Below are 17,027 nucleotides of genomic sequence, written 5' to 3'. Positions count from 1 at the left end.
GGGGGTACGCGTACCCCTAGGGGTACTTGAAGGTATGCCAAGGGATACGTGATATTTTAAAAAAATATTCTAAAAATAGCAACAATTCAAAAATCCTTTATAAATATATTTATTGAATGATACTTCAACAAAATATGAATGTAAGTTCATTAACTGTGAAAAAAAAATGCAACAAAGCAATATTCAGTGTTGACAGCTAGATTTTTTGTGGACATGTTCCATAAATATTGATGTTAAAGATTTCTTTTTTTGTGAAGAAATGTTTAGAATTAAGATCATGAATCCAGATGGATCTCTATTACAATCCCCAAAGAGGGCACTTTAAGTTGATGGTTACTTGTATGTGTAGAAATCTTTATTAGGGACCGAATGTCCCTTTGGGACAGAGTACCCTATTGAATTTATAGCGTTTTATTCTTTCTTTCTTATTATTCCGCAGCTTTGAGCTGTAATTTGACCACCTGAACACGCTTCAAAACTCACCGAATTTGACACACACATCAGGACAGGCAAACATTGCGATTTAATCAAAAACCTAACCCCAAAACTAAAAATTGCGCTCTAGTGCCCCCTAGAAAGAAAACACAGACAAAACTGCCTGTAACTTCCAGTAGGAATGTCGTAGCGACATGACACAAAAACCTCTATGTAGGTCTCACTTAGACCTAGGTTTCATACACTGACATCCTTCATCAAAAATCAACAGGAAGTTTACAATTCCTCCTTCAAAACAAAAGTTTTGTAGAAACACTCACCTTTGCCTCTCTGAGCTGTAATTTGACCCCCTTAACATGCTTCAAAATTCACCAAACTGAACACACACATTTGGACTGGAGAAAATTGCGATCTAATTAAAAAACCTTACCCCAAAACTCAAAATTGCGCTCTAGCGCCCCCTAGGAATAAAACACAGACAAAACTGCTCCTAGGAAGAAAACACAGACTAAACTGCCTGTAACTTCCTGTAGGAATGTCGTGGAGACATGAAACAAAAACCTCTATGTAGGTCTCGGACCTAAATTTCATATATTGATAACTCCCAACAAAAATCGACAGGAAGTTTGCAATTCCCCCTTCAAAACAAAAGTTTTGTAAAAAACGATCGCCTTTTTTCAAACATTATCTCCTCTGAGCGCGTTTGTCGTGTCGGCTTCAAACTACCACAGGAGATAGATTGAAACCTTCTGATTAAAGGTTGATGAAAGAGTTTTAATTGCTGCTACGGTTTTGATTTTATCAGCCTTCAAAGAACCGCTGCGCTGAAAACCATTTCAAAGATGGCCGCCGTGCGCAGACACAGAGAGAGAGACGTTTTTTTCCCCTTTTTTTTCTCCGTACCGTCCGCTGCTGGTGCACACGCACCAACATTCTCGTAAGGGAGGGGCTGCGATCGTCTATACCAAGATGGCTGCCAGGTGCCGTAGCTAAGCTGGTATGTTTTAAAGTTGTCGTTTGCCTGCATATCGCAAAAGCAACCGTCCAAACTTATAAGTGCCGACCATCAGGGCAGAGTTGCGACAAGAGTGTGTCGATGTTAAGATATTACGCCGAGTTGGTAAGTCAATCCGTTTGCTAATAGTAGCTACTAGCCGTACCCATGTATTTTCAATGGGCGGTTAACATTGGGTTTTAATCCCGTTTCCTCCTATGTTTCTGCTGTGATTGAATTTCTTTGTATGTCAAGTCTTTATTTTGAGTAATTACATTACAAGGCCATCTGCACTTTTTATGCGCCGAGTGGGTAGGTCTATCTGTTTGCTAACAGTAGCTACTAGCCGTACCGATGTATTTTCATTCTAACTTATATCTGTCAGTAGACACGTTATAGAAGATAAAAACTACAATATTTATAATACTAAGTATTTCTAACTTATATCTGTGAGTAGACACGTTATGGAAGGTAAAAAATACAACATAATACAAAGTAGTGTGTAGGTCTAAGTTATATCTGTCAGTAGACACGTTATGGAAGGTAAAAACCACAACATTTATAATAGAAAGTAGTGTATAGTTCTAACTTATATCTGTCAGTAGACATGTTATGGAAGGTAAAAACTACAATATAAAACAAAGTAGTGTGTTGTTCTAACTTATATCTGCGAAGCCCAGACTTCCCTCTCCTCAGCCACTTCCATATATACTCGGTCCCGGCCTTCGCTGCTTGCAGCTTTAATTTATAATTGAATCACTTGATTATTTTTCAACAAGGTTTTAGTTATTTTTATATCTTTTTTTCCAAATAGTTCAAGAAAGACTACTACAAATGAGCAATATGTTGCACTGTTATACAATTTAATAAATCAGAAACTGATGACATATTGCTGTATTTTACTTCTTTATCTGTTTTTCTCAACCAAAAAAGCTTTGCCCTGATTAGGGGGTACTTGAATTAAAAAAATGTCAACAGGGGGTACGTCACTGAAAAAAGGTTGAGAACCAATGATCTAAATCACAGCTCAGAACCATACACATTACTCCTGTCTCTACATTGGCAAATGACTAAAACTGTAATCTAATCCAGTGGTTCTCAAACATTTTCACCAAGGAAAACCTTGGTTCTTCCAAGTACCACTATAATGATCAACATTAAAACACAGTAGGGTAGTAGGCCTAAGTATTCATTAAAAACAAGGCAAAGTTGTTGTTTTTTAACAAGTAAATGTAATATTTTTGGCCACTGTGACATTACACACGGTTTGAACAGTAAGACCGTGTTTAAATATTGGAAAATAAAACACTAATCACTTAACTAAGTGATTTGTTGGCATACCAGTAGTGGCGCCCACAAATATGTTTAAGGCACCCGTACAACAGTTTGAGAATCCCAGATGTGCAAATGAACAAACATATTTTGGGCAAACTGCTATAGGTTAAAACATCTTTTTGCAATTATTTTCTCTATGGTTGTGGTAAAAATCACAGGTAACAGGTTTAGGTACTGTATGTTGACAACCGCTTATTTTGGGAATGATAGTTTTCGTGATAAGTGGGATCTACGGTGTATCTTTTTCCCCGATGAATTTGCTATGCTCAAATGAAACCTCACACAGAAAGGCTACAAACTTGAAGTCTACCCTTTTCTGGCTTTTCAACTACCTCTCCTGATGGGAAACATTATCTTAGCTAACCTGATCAGCTTCGCTCTTCATCAGAACTGAAAGAAAGTGAGCTACGACCTCTACGGCTGCATGCTGACCAAAGTTGAATAAGTCAGCAACAGAAAGAGGGCCAGACAGTGAGAGGGCTTGGCAGGGGAGCACCTGACAGAGAATGCAGGCAAGGACAACCTCTGGTGCCTTTGTGCCGTTCGCCACGGGCCCATTCATGTCATCACTGCAAGAAACGCTGCAGGGGACGGCGGGGTTTTGCTGCCTCTTGTCACCCTGGCAACAGGTCCACTTTTGCACTTCTTGTGTCTTAATTCAATCAACTCTATCCAAGAGGCTACAATATAATTTTTTCCTCTTTGTCTCCTGTCCTCTCTTTATCTGCCTACACTTCATGAACTTCATGCTCTTTACAATGAACAATTTCATATGGACTCTTCTGTGGTAACACAAACTACAGTAGACCAGTCTTTATAGGTTTGAGATAAAAACTGAGGCGACACACAGGATCCATCCATCCATTAATGTCCTGTTTATAAAAATTATACGTCTCCTTGAAGGAATAACTGAAGAAGCTTTCTTCTGTTCCAGTGTCCTCTACACTCTTTTTAGGATTACTTTCTCCTCCCCGCCTCTTCACTCTTTTCAGCACACAAGCTAGTCTATCGTAAGTGGATCGGCGGCGTACCCACTTGAAAAGAATGAAGGAATCCCCCCTGCTAATCCCATTGTGGGAGAAAAGGACCAAGGCTGGATCGACGTGCGTGCGCCAAAAAAAGTACGACAGCCGGAGTCCATGAGAGTGACATTATTTCTGAGTGGAGAAAGTGTATTTGAAGACGGGCTGTGTCAGGGTTATTCTGTCTATGGATGGGATAAAAAGAAAAGTCAGGGAGAGGGTGCCATAGAGGGGTCTTTGTGTGCGCCCTGTTAAATCAGGCATGTCACGGCACCTTTTGTAGCAAAGCCTCTCTACGCTGCTGCGATAAGTGGCACGATTCTCTGATCCCTACATGAAAGACACGAGCGAAGGCAGGGGGAGGAAAGGTAGACAGAAAAAGTTGCATCATTGTGGTTTCTCCACGGAAATTTTTTATGTTTCACTTTGTTAAGAAAGCCCTTTTCAACCAGTTCTTTGTGTTGATGATGATGAAGTGTTGGTTAAATGCATTCCCATGACCCTTCCCAGTTGGCCTTGTGTACAAAATGAGACTTCTTATCAGTTTCATTGTACATTTTTAACAAGCTTAATAGTGTGTCTAGTGGGACAGGCGGAAATTAAGACCGAGAAAATGCGGTCGTTTATCAATTATTTAATTTTATTGAGCGGCCCGGTAGAAAATGCATCATGGACCGGTATCGGTGCCCTAGCTGGTGGTATGAGACCTCTGATCTAAATGGTAACATTGTTACATGTATTATACATCAATTATTATTGATCAATTAAGGGGAGCCTTTACATGATTACTCGTTGCCATAAGGCAAAACACCAGCTAGCTTTATCTGAAAATCATCAAGAGACAAATAACATTAGCTCCTCATTCCATTTAATGAAGTCCTCTGCACTTTCCAAACTTGACCTAGGACTGCGCACCATGCGAACACATTCTTTGCTCGGCCCTTCTCAAACTTCAACTACTCTTGTTCTCCCCCACACACTCATCATCCAGCGGGCGCTAACAGGCTTCCCTTTCATTCCCGACACTCCTGTTTTGGTCTCTTCTCTCCCAGCAATCATTACCCGGTGGGAGGTAGCAAGAGATTTCGACAGCCTGAGTGATATCATTGTTAGCGCTTGTCGTCTGTACTCACGCACAGTTTAAAGTTTGTGATAGGCGCACAGGTGACTGAACACTAAGTGCAGAGTGTGTGTGTTCTCTTACTGTTAAGATGGTTTGTTCCCACACAGCAGGAGGGGGTGTCTCATGACTGTCCAGCTGTGTTTTTGTGTGTGTGTTTTGCAGGGTGGATCCTGAGGCCAGAGCAGGCTGGGGGTAGAATTAAAACTTGTGTTTTAGAGGATTTATCATTCCCAATCAGTTAACCTCAACATTAGCTTCTTCCAACACATGCTTGACACTTTATTCAGTACACACGCAAATAATGGGGTTGAAGACAATGGCTCTATTTTATAGGCTCTCATTACTAGGGATGTATGCTAAGTACCGGTATTTTTTGGTACTGGTTCCTAATTGGGTCGATCCAGGAGGACCATTAGGATTCTGAACAAATGATACCGCTATCTGTATTTTCTTTATCCTGCTGACCATCGTAATTATGACATGCTGTCACATTCACTTCAAGTGCTGCTGCTATGCATAAAAAAAGACACAGGCAAGATCTGATAATCAACTTTGAATGATCCTGAATAACAAAAGTTTATAACACAACAATATTTCCTTCTCAAAACTCCCTCAAAGACACGCCTGGCAATAACAAAGTCACAAGCACATCAACTGTCTTCCAAGCAATCTACAAATTAACATACCAATAGGGACGGCGTGGCGCAGTGGGAGAGTGGCCGTGCGCAACCCGAGGGTCACTGGTTCAAATCCCACCTAAAACCAACCTCGTCACGTCCGTTGTGTCCTGAGCAAGACACTTCACCCTTGCTCCTGATGGGTGCTGGTTGGCGCCTTGCATGGCAGCTCCCTCCATCAGTGTGTGAATGTGTGTGTGAATGGGTAAATGTGGAAGTAGTGTCAACGCGCTTTGAGTACCTTGAAGGTAGAAAAGCGCTATACAAGTACAACCCATTTATCATTTAATTAATTCACTCCAAAAACGTAAACATGTACGTAATATATCCATCCATCCATCTTCTACTGCTTGACCCTTTTGAGGTCGCAGGGGGTGCTGGAGCCTATCTCAGCTACATTTCTGCCGTAGGCGGGGTACACCCTGGACAAGTTTCCACCTCATCGCAGGGCCGACACGGATTGACAACATAAAGTTGCTCTGAAGCAAAATAGCATCCGCTCACAGGTCTAAAGTCACCATCTTGCATCACTCCATTGTGCTGCATTTGCGTGGCAACTAAACACACCTTGCCGAAATGTACACCCATCTAACATACTAATTGATTGTATTGATTTCTATCATACATTTAATATGAAACATAATGTACACAGTGATGCATTTCAGTGGTCCTTACAAGATGATGACATAAAACTGCATTGCACTTTGCAACCCAAATTAAACAAATTGAAACATTTATTTGGGAGTTACCATTTAGTGGTCAATTGTATGGAATATGTACTGTACTGTACAATCTACTAATAAAAATCTCAATCAATCAATCAGTTGACTTGTTTAAGTATTTCCCTGCTGTAAATTGTTAGATGATGGTGGGGTTCAACCTCTTGTGCTAATAAAAATGGTGATAAAAATGCATTTTTTCCACATCTTTATTTACACCAATTACATACAGTACACATGAATACCGGTATCCATAAAGAATATCGATATTGGTATCTGTGTCAATGAAATGCTAATAAAATACATCCCTAGTCATTACAAATAATGCTACTCACTTTTTACTGTGTAATTTGACAGCACCCAATATATACATGGGCAAAATGTATTCAATATGATCATATTTGCTTGGATTTACATGACATCACATCCGGCTTATTAAATATGCATGGTGGTCGTGTTAGTGTCTGATCTCAATGGGTAGTACTAGGCGCCATTTAGCCTTTCTGGAAGAAAAATGGCCCTGTGTTTTTGTTGTTATTGGCTGTACGAATCGTTCAAATCGCGCAAAGGATAACCGTTTCTTCAGAGGTCCTCAAGAGGTAATCAAGAAAGACGAAAGACGGCAAGATTTTACAAAGACGATGATAAAAGGGCATGCGCTCCAGTCCAAGGGAGCAAGCAAAGCCAAAGAACGCACAAGTTTGCAGTGATTACTTCATTAAAGGTTTGTTTGACATATTTTTCAATATACTTTACTCGTTTAGTATTTCCCAATGAAGCATTATCTTAATATTGTTAATATTTTAATTTTTAACAAACAGATACTTGTAACAGATTCTTTGTCAAGAAAGTTTGGATACGTTTTTTTGTACACAAATCTGTCAGACAACAGGACAAATATTTCATATGGTGATGATTTAGTAATTGTTTGTTTGTTAAACGATATGCAGTCACGGACGCAAAGTTAAATCATGAACTACAACCTTATCCGAGCAAAAACTATGCATATTTATTGGGGGAAGGTCTTGATACCCATTTCCTTGACCCAGCCACACACAAATAAGTTGTAAGCCTCAATGCTTTTTTCATCTGTTTTGTTGTGTAGACTGATGTCTGGAGCACAAGATAGTTCATTATGTGTGTCCTTAATATCATTCGACAAATCTTTTTAAATGAAGTATTGGGATCTATTCCATTGCATAGTTTGATTTTTTGCTCATATCTGCTTTTTGCAGGAAAAACTAGGCCTCCTGCGTACACGCAGTTTGTGCACTGCTTGCTGCACAACAGTCATCTTGGCTTGATTGACCACCACTGCTTTTTTTACGTCCCGGAAGAAAGTGACTGAATACAAGCTATTCGGATTAAAATGTTACTGTTCATATGGACCCTGACAAAAAAACGATCCAATTAGTACATGCATATTCATGCATCACACCTTAAATAGGAATACATTATTTTTATGTGTAGCACCAATCGTAAATGGAAGTGGAAGAAGATGAAGCTGTGACTTCCATTGTAAATGGTAAATAAATGGTAAATGGTTGTACTTGTATAATGCTTTTCTACCCCTTTTTAAGGAGCCCAAAGTGCTTTGAAGGTATTTCCACATTTACCCATTCACACACATTGTAAACACACATGGCTCAGTGCATTTCTGATTGTCTGACGTTGTCACAGTATCTATTTATCAGTTTTCCTTGTGTTCGCTACTTTTGTTTTACCTCTATTTTTGAAATGGAGCTGTTCTGTGCCCTCTATGTTGTGATATGTATGGGTTTCCATAGTTTCTGTGGTCACAGACATGGGGTCATCAGGGCGCGTCATCATGTTACAGCCTGAGGACAGCAGTTAACACTTGGAGATGCTGTAGGACTGTCAATAAAACAGCTCGTATATTGTTTAATTGTTACATCGACACATGGCGCTCAAGCTCATATTTTAGTTTTTGCTAGGTTTTAGAGCAACAAACGCAACAGTATTTAACGCTACTTCTGTACATGTTGAATAAGGTGAGACAGCAGCAAGATAATCACTTCATTCTGAGATGATGTCACAGACATGCGAAGTAAGGATAATTTCGACCCACACTTTGGAAGAAGTGTTTGTATGCACTCCAATCTGAATAACTAACGGTATAAACCACCTGTCTCGATATAAATTAAATTTTAATCTAAACGCATGTGATCGGGTCAGAATATTCCGAATGGCGTGTTTACATGAAGCATTTTTATTTCCGCTTTTAATCCGATTAATTGTGTCTATTGACAAATAGCTAGTATTTTACCCACAGGTAAAATAAGTCATATTGATGCATTTAATTACATATTGAAATGTATTTATTAGATACCATTAGCATATACAGGTGTACCTAATGATTTGGCCATGGAGTGTACATGTGGTGTGTGCAGTTGTCTTCAGCCTTGAAGCCCAGCAGTCTTATCACCTAAGCTGATTATTTGGCAAGTGTTTTTTTTGGGGTGAGTGGAGAAAGAGGATTTTAGAAAAAAGGATATTAGGCTTTAAGTTGTTTTCGAACATGGTTGTTAACGCCACTACAATCCAATTGTTGTGAGACATTTTATTAGGGCATTGGTGGCACTCTTGTTTATCCGGGTGTCACCTTGTTTTTGGGTGAGACATATCACATTTGCAACAACACAACTACATCTGTCATATACACTTAATACTTCATTGATCGTTGTTTTGCGCTTGCTTTTCTGTAAATGCTTAAGTAAACAGATTAGATTTAACTGTCCCCAAAGGGGACAAGCGGTAGAAAATGGATGGATGAATGTCCATAGATAATATGAATGTCTGTTGGATATAATGTTGTGCTCTCTTTCGTACAGGGTTGATAAATGTTTCAATACTGTGATAATAAGTTGATACCAACACGCAGAAAATACATTAATACTTGCTTTTTCAGTGTTGTCAGTACCGAACACTGTGCATTTTTTCCTAGATGAGCGGCGTCAATTCTTGACGCGTGAGCACTGAGTCAGCGTCGAAGAAGAGCGCCAGCTGTCTTATAAAAATAACCCAGTGTTTCCCATGTGTTTAGTCTTTTGTGGAAGACTGTAACCAATGCAGATTTGGCGCTTCTGGTCCATCCTGGCATGTGAACAAATTGTAATAGAACTTTGGCCGTTAAGCATAACTGTACGAGTGGCAAAAGTCTGCTTTACAACACACCTCATATGTGCCTGATTTGCCAGAGAATAAGACATTGCAGAAATGATCTATGATGCACTTTAGTAACTTTTTTTGTTATATTTAACGAGGAAAGGTACATATTTAAAGTAAAAGAGAGGTGTATCTTGCACCATGCATTTATTTGGCCGTCAAATACAAGCGGTCATGAAAGTATTTGCTGCATTAGTGAGTGCAGAGATCCCCCACCAGAAGCCCAAGGAGTGTGCATTACGACAGCGTGCAGAAAACCTCCAGGAGTGTGCAACTCAACCTTTAGCACTTTGATAAATTATACAAAAACACATCTTAGAGACACTCTTTTGTGGTTTGGCAACACATTGAACACCGCTGGTTTACTTAATTCCCCAGGAAGGCAAAGTATGTCCTGTGGGCCATTTACTGAACACAGCTCTTTTTGTATAGGCCCTTGGCACATTGTAGAAACAAAACAAACCAAAAAAAAACAAACAGTGATAAACAAAGCAAAAAAGAATAATGAAATGAGAAAAGGGTTGAAATGTTGATACTAATAAGCAAAATATGTTTAGCCTTTTTATTTGCCAATTTCATTACAAATGACATGATGTCACACAACCATCATATTGAAAGAATATTAAAAATAATATATTGTTTATTTTATATACTTGAATGCTTAATGACACTGCTGCCCTTTTTAGAATGTTAAATAGTTTACTATTGTTGTTATTTATTACCATATTTGTGAGCCAAGTATTGTTTGTTTTGATGTGCAGGTTGACTATAACCTAATGCTGGTCTTTTCTGAATGTATATACCTCTTGGAATTTGGGATTGCTGTTTGAAATCTGTAAACAAAAGATGTCGAAGCACCATGATCTTAAATGCTTGACAGTGTTCAATAAAGTTGTGAATTTAAAAGTGCACGGCTTCTGTTAATTTTTTATTTTTATTTTACTCTGGTATCTAATAAGTATCAAAGATCATGGACATTCATAGGTATCAGGATAGACTACTGAAATTCTGGTATAATGACAACTCTACTTCTGTGACGAAAAAGAAAAACCCACTATGGTACTTATTACAACAACAAAAGTATTAATAAAAATATTATTATATTATATTCACACTGCAGAGTAACACAAATCAGGAGGAAAAAGTGGATTGCAAAGCTAAATGTTCAGTATGGGAATATTTTGGCTTCAAGCAAGAGAGCAAGATGAGTCCAACAGCATGGCTAAATGAGCAAGTATGACCAATTTGTGATAGCATCAAAAACAACAAAACTAACCACTCGACTGAGTTTTTCCAAAATCCGCAGTTCAAGATGTATTATATATAATGAAGTGCATTTTTTGCCAACAGATTTTGACAGTCAATTGAGTTTATATTGTTTGTTTATCCATCCATCCATCCATTTCCTACCGCTTATTCCCTTTTGGGGTCGCAAAGGGCGCTGTTTGTTTACTCATTTACAATTATTAAAAGTTCTTAACTTTACAATTACAATTTCTTTAATCTCGTTATATGCAAATATAATGACAATAAAGTCCATTCTATTCTTCTATTGTAATTACAATGGTAAAAAAAAAAACTGTTGAGAAATCCAATTGTATTGTTTTTGAAAAGAATACTTGCAATATAACATTGCCGTTTCACCTGGATTTACAAACCCCTTATTGTGCACACTTTTCGATTTACGAACCAAACCCCGAAAAGGAATATGCTTTGTTGTATCCACTCATTGTGTCCCTCACAGTGCAGCTTTTCTGTGCCAGGCAGCACATCCATTGTGGCTCGGCTGATCACTCTCTGTGCTCATTCAGTCAGCAGAGCAGTGCTGTTGTTAGCAACTGCGCTAAGTTTCTAGGTTTCTAAGTTTCTCATAGTCAGCATTGCCCTTTTGTGGGTTCTTCCGAGGATGTTGTAGTCGTAATGATTTGTGCAGTCCTTTGAGACATTTGTGATTTGGGGCTATATGAATAAACATTGATTGATTGATTGATTGATTGAAGTGCTAAACTTTGTGTGTTTTAAAGTGTTTTTAGCCTTTCGATAGCATTTTTCTAGTTTTATTAATGCAATATGACTCCAAGAAAATCAATGGACAAGCTCTGGATGTTATCCAGAGCGATGTCAACACATCTTCCCCACATTCCCTTTCCACCAAGAAAATTAGCTAACAAGGTAAAGTGGATTTTATTTTCTATTTCTAATCATTGCAGCGACCTGGCTGTTAAAGTTAAAGAGATTTGTGATTTAAAACTGCACCACAGAGCTAGTGACACTGTGTGTGTGTTTGTGTATAGGTAGGGTTTCTGAAAAAGAGGACAGTTCAGCTACCTGTTGTTTTGACTTTGTTAATAAATTGATCCATCATCCCCGGTGTTATGTTTTTTTGATATACAGTCTTGTATAGCGCTTTATATTATGTTGAAAGTGTAAAAACTTTTACTAAAATATAGAGATGTCCTATAATGGCTTTTTTACCGATGTCCGATATTCTGATATTGTCCAACTCTTAATTACCGATTATAATGTCAACTAAAACCGTCGTGGAATTAAGACATTATTATGCCTAATTTTGTTGTGACGCCCCGCTGGACGCATTAAACAATGTAACAAGGTTTTCCAAAATAAATAAACTGACGTTATGGAAAAAAATGCCAACACGGCACTGCCATATTTATTATTGAAGTCACAAAGTGCATTATTTTTTTTAACATGCCTCAAAACAGCAGCTTGGAATTTGGGGGTTGAGGTGGGCGGGTTTGAGGTGTGTGTGTGTGGGGGCGGGGGGGTAGCATGGGGTGTATATTGTAGCATCACGGAAGACTTAGTGCTGCAAGGGGTTCTGGGTATTTGTTCTGTTGTGTTCATTTTGTGTTACGGTAAGGATGTTCTCCCGAAATGTACTTTTCATTCTTGTTTGGTTTGGGTTCACAGTGTGGCGCATATTTGTAACAGTGTTAAAGTTGTTTATACGGCCACTTTCAGTGTGACCTGTATGGCTGTTGACCAAGTATGCATTGCATTCACTTGGGTGTGTGAAAAGCATTAGGTATTATGTGACTGGGATGGCATGCAAAGGCAGTGCTTAGAGTCCTACTTCTCTGTGAGCGCTTTGAGTGTTTAAAAAAGTGCGATATAATTCTAAGGTATTATTATTATAAGGTTTTTTGGCGCTCTGTACTTCTCCCTACGTCCGTGTACACAGCGCTGTTTTAAAAAGTCATACATTTTACTCTTTGAAATCCATACAGATAATTTTGAAACCGATACCAATAATTTCCGATAATACATTTAAAAGCATTTATCGGCCGACAATATCGACAGTCCTGATATAATAGGACATCCTTACTAATATACAAACTTTTGTCCAGGCTGGAACCCATTACTCATCACCTTGTTTCTTATGGAGACATTTGCTTCATTACACATACCTTTCTATGAGGGCTGGGCGATATATCAATGTACACGATATATCGCGGGTTTTTCTCTGTGCGATATAGAAAATGACTATATCGTGATATTCGAGTATACATTCTGACGCAGTTGATTTTAGCTGCAGTCATTACACTACAGGCTCTTCCCGCTCTTTCCTGTCTCTCATTCTCACAAGACAGAAAGCACACCTTCTTACACACATCACATACTGTCACATACGTATACGCCCTCACCTAGCAGAGAGGTAGCAGCATGGGTAACGTTAGCTGTGATGCTAGCAGAGCCGTGCGAGTGGTAATACGAGAGAAAGAAGGTGCAAATCTGGTAACAAATGAAGGAAGAAGTAATTCCCAAGAAAAAAAGCAGAGGGTCCATCGCCTGAGGATGGTTTGGCTTCAAGTGGTAATATTTTGAACAGACAACCGTAATAAGTCAAGCATGCGGCACAAGCGTTGCTATAAAAAGTAGCATTACTGCTAATATGTAGCATCATTTGAAAAGTCACCTGCTAGAGAATGAAGAGTGCTTACTCCGCATGGCAACATCTCCGTTCGGTGCCACACGCCCACACCATCAAAATGCAGAGGCAAACATTTCCACATCAACATCGTATGAAAAAAATTGAATTTAATACCGTCGGTAGTAACCTACCACATAACGAAGGACAAACACTATTTGATTTCCTATTATGCAGCTTATTTTTATTTGACACTTAAAATGTCTGACAATCTTGCACTTTCTGTTTTGGAAATGACATGAACGTTTGTGCCACTGCTTAAAGGGGAACATTATCACAATTTCAAAAGGGTTAAAAACAATAAAAATCAGTTCCCAGTGGCTTTTTTTATTTTTTGAAGTTTTTTATTTTATTTTACACCTCCCAGAATATCCCTAAAAAAAGCTTTAAAGTTCTTGATTTTCCCTCTTTGCGATGCCACTGTCCATTTCCCTGTGACGTCATACAGTGCTGCCAATACAAACAACATGGCGTTTACCACAGTAAGATATAGCGACATTAGCTCGGATTCAGACTCGGATTTCAGCGGCTTAAGCGATTCAACAGATTACGCATGTTTTGAAACAGATGGTCGGAGTATGGAGGCATATAGCGAAAACGAAATTGAAGAAGAAACTGAAGCTATTGAGCAAATAGCTATTGACGCTATTGCGCCATAGCATGGGTGTACCTAATGAAGTGGCTCATAGCATGGCTGCCTTATTAGCATCGCCGGTAAAATGTGCGGACCAAACGATCAGGACTTTCGCATCTTGTGACACTGGAGCAACTTAAATATGGCGATTGGTAAGTGTTTGTTTCGCATTAAATGTGGGTATCTAGTTTCAAATATACATACAGTTAGCGTAAATAGCATGTTAGCATCGATTAGTGTAGCATGTTAGCATCGATTAGCTGGCAGTCATGCTGCGACCAAATATGTCTGATTAGCACATAAGTCAACAACATCAACAAAACTCATCTTTGTGATTTAGTTGACTTAATCGTTGCAAATGCATCTGCAGGTTATCCATACATCTCTGTGCCATGTCTGTCTTAGCATCGCCGGTAATATGTGGAGACACTCCGGCACAGTCAATGGGGGTCTGGCGGCAGACACTTTCGCATCTTCGGGCCAGTGGTGCAACTTGAATCCCTCCCTGTTAGTGTTGTTACACCCTCCGACAACACACCGACGAGGCATGATGTCTCCAAAGTTCCAAAAAAATAGTTGAAAAAACAGAAAATAATAGAGCTGAGTCCCGGTGTTTGTAATGTGTTGAAAATGAAAATGGAGGGTGTATTACCTCGGCGACGTCACGTTCTGACGTCATTGCTACGAGACCGATAAACAGAAAGGCGTTTAATTCGCCAAAATTCACCCATTTAGAGTTCGGAAATCGGTTAAAAAAATACATGGTCTTTTTTTCTGCAACATCAAGGTATATAATGACGCTTGCATAGGTTTGGTTATAATGTTCCCCTTTAATAACTGTTTAATAAATACAGTTTTGGTCAATTGGATTAGTTGTGATTTCCTTCTCTGCATGAAAGTTTAAAAGTAGCATATATTAATGCAGCATGAACAAGAATGTTTTAATGTAGACACAGAATCATTATACTGCTGTGATCATATGCATGAAGCATTAATTCAGGACCAAGGCAAACTATTGAGATATATATCGTGTATTGCGATATGGCCTAAAAATATCGAGATATCAAAAAAAGGCCATATCGCCCAGCCCTACTTTATATTCACAAACCCTGTTCACGAAACAAATACATTTGGAAATTAAGGCTCCACTGTACTACAAATATTAATTACTATTTTTGCCAGTGACAAATCCAGTTGTCGTATCTTTTAAAGATCTCTGAGATTGAAAGTAAAATAATGCATGCAAATATGAAAAAAATACAATCACCTCAATTCTATCTTGTATGTTATCCATATTTAATAAGTTTAGCCAGCTGGAGCAATTAGATGGTGAAATGAACTGTACAGAAGATAATTTGTGCAATTTAGTTTGCACTGAAAACACTTTCCTGTGTTGAGGGCAGTGAATATGGCATACAGTGCATAGCTGCAAATCGCTTGGCGTGTCAATATGCACTTGTGTTGATATTGACAGTGTTGTCACAATATTGACTAATGTGGACGACCCAGTAATCCATCGAGCCTGAGAGAAAAACGATTTTCAAACAGCAACAGCTATCATTTCATTGTGATTTTAGATCACTTAGCAGCATACAGTATATCATATTGATTCAGAGGTAGTGTCACACTGTTTCTTTGTTATTCTGCCCAGCTGGAATGAATAAATCCAAGGAATATTGATTTTACTTGTGTGGTTGATTTTCTGCATAATTACTTTTTATAATTGCTAATGTTCAAGGTTTAAAGACGCTTACAAAATAAAATGGAAAATTGTGAATGAATTCTGCGGTCAGTTTTTTGGCCATGAAGAATTTGACATCACCTGTCTAGCTGGTGGAAAATGTTGTATTTCTTACATGAAGACCTCCTCCTTCCCTCACGGAAATGTCAGAAATCATTGGTTCACTGTGAACACAAAGATGCGGGCAAATTCAGGTTATGTTTGTGTTTTAGCCGAGAAAAAGGAATACATAAATCTGACGGTGAATTTAAAAGGTTTGAACCAAACATTTGCAGGAAGACCAATTCTATTCTCACAACTAATGTAAAATTCTTCTGTCATGCTAATACAAGAACACACACACACACACGAGAATCTGTGCAGCATGTCTGCAGGAAGAGCCCTGCTTGGTGTTGAGTGTAATCTCACTTTAAATCCACTAATCCGACAGATTAATAACCCCTCACTCTGCCACACATACACGTACACACTATTCTTACCAGCATTGTTAATATAGGTCATAAACCCCTCCCACCTCACACCGTCTGAGACATGCACACAAATGAATACATTATCATAATCTGTAGCATTGCACCATATATCATATACATATGTTTACTTGAGCATGCATATCCCATGTGCATATACACGACAAAACATTTTACCCGACATTGACCTCACTTAACGTACTGTAGAATTTTCACCTATCACACTTTAACCGAAGCTCACCTTTATTAGTAAATCAAGTAATTTGGAGCTGACATTAGTTCTGACTACATGTCTAAGGAACGATCAGAGGATTATGTGAAACACACGTCTGTGCGTGTTGTGTACCCAATCACATGTAATCTGTAATTATATAGAAACTGTACGTAGGACACCCGTAATCCTTCTGACCTGGTAAGGAGAGAACTAGACCCAACATAAATACGTACGTTTTAATCAGTACAAACTCCAGACAAAGATTTATATAATTATACTAAGAGTGAAGGCTTTGGGTATATTTTAATTTGGAAATGAGAAATGTCACTTAAAAATCAATTAAGAAGAGCCACTAATTCACTTAGCAGTGGAGCCTGCAGACTGTAATTATCTTTAAAATGTGATTCTAGGTTTCAGTCATCTACTTTTAGACTTTAAAAAGGTAAAAAGTGAATCCTTGGCCTGTGAGTAAGCAGGCGCTGTTCTGGCTCGGCAAAGCTTCACTGGAGCGGAGCCAGGATGGCAGATGGC

General features: G+C 38.7%; 1 protein-coding gene across 11 annotated transcripts in view; it reads right to left on the bottom strand.

Annotated features, from left to right (window-relative positions):
- The window catches only part of m1ap (meiosis 1 associated protein), a 92,399-nt gene that overhangs the window by 42,356 nt on the left and 33,016 nt on the right, over positions 1-17,027 (bottom strand). For 7 of the 11 annotated variants that reach the window (XM_061912525.1, XM_061912523.1, XM_061912521.1 and 4 more), the window contains one exon: positions 15,897-15,979. The exons of the other annotated variants lie outside the window; for them this stretch is intronic. The gene's annotated coding sequence lies outside the window, so the exon portion shown is untranslated. The remainder of the gene's footprint in view (positions 1-15,896; positions 15,980-17,027) is intronic. 11 annotated transcript variants of the gene reach the window in all.

The sequence above is a fragment of the Nerophis ophidion genome, linkage group LG10 (genome assembly GCF_033978795.1).
Source record: "Nerophis ophidion isolate RoL-2023_Sa linkage group LG10, RoL_Noph_v1.0, whole genome shotgun sequence".
Lineage (NCBI taxonomy): Eukaryota > Metazoa > Chordata > Actinopteri > Syngnathiformes > Syngnathidae > Nerophis > Nerophis ophidion.
This window is presented reverse-complemented; position numbering and strand designations above follow the sequence as displayed.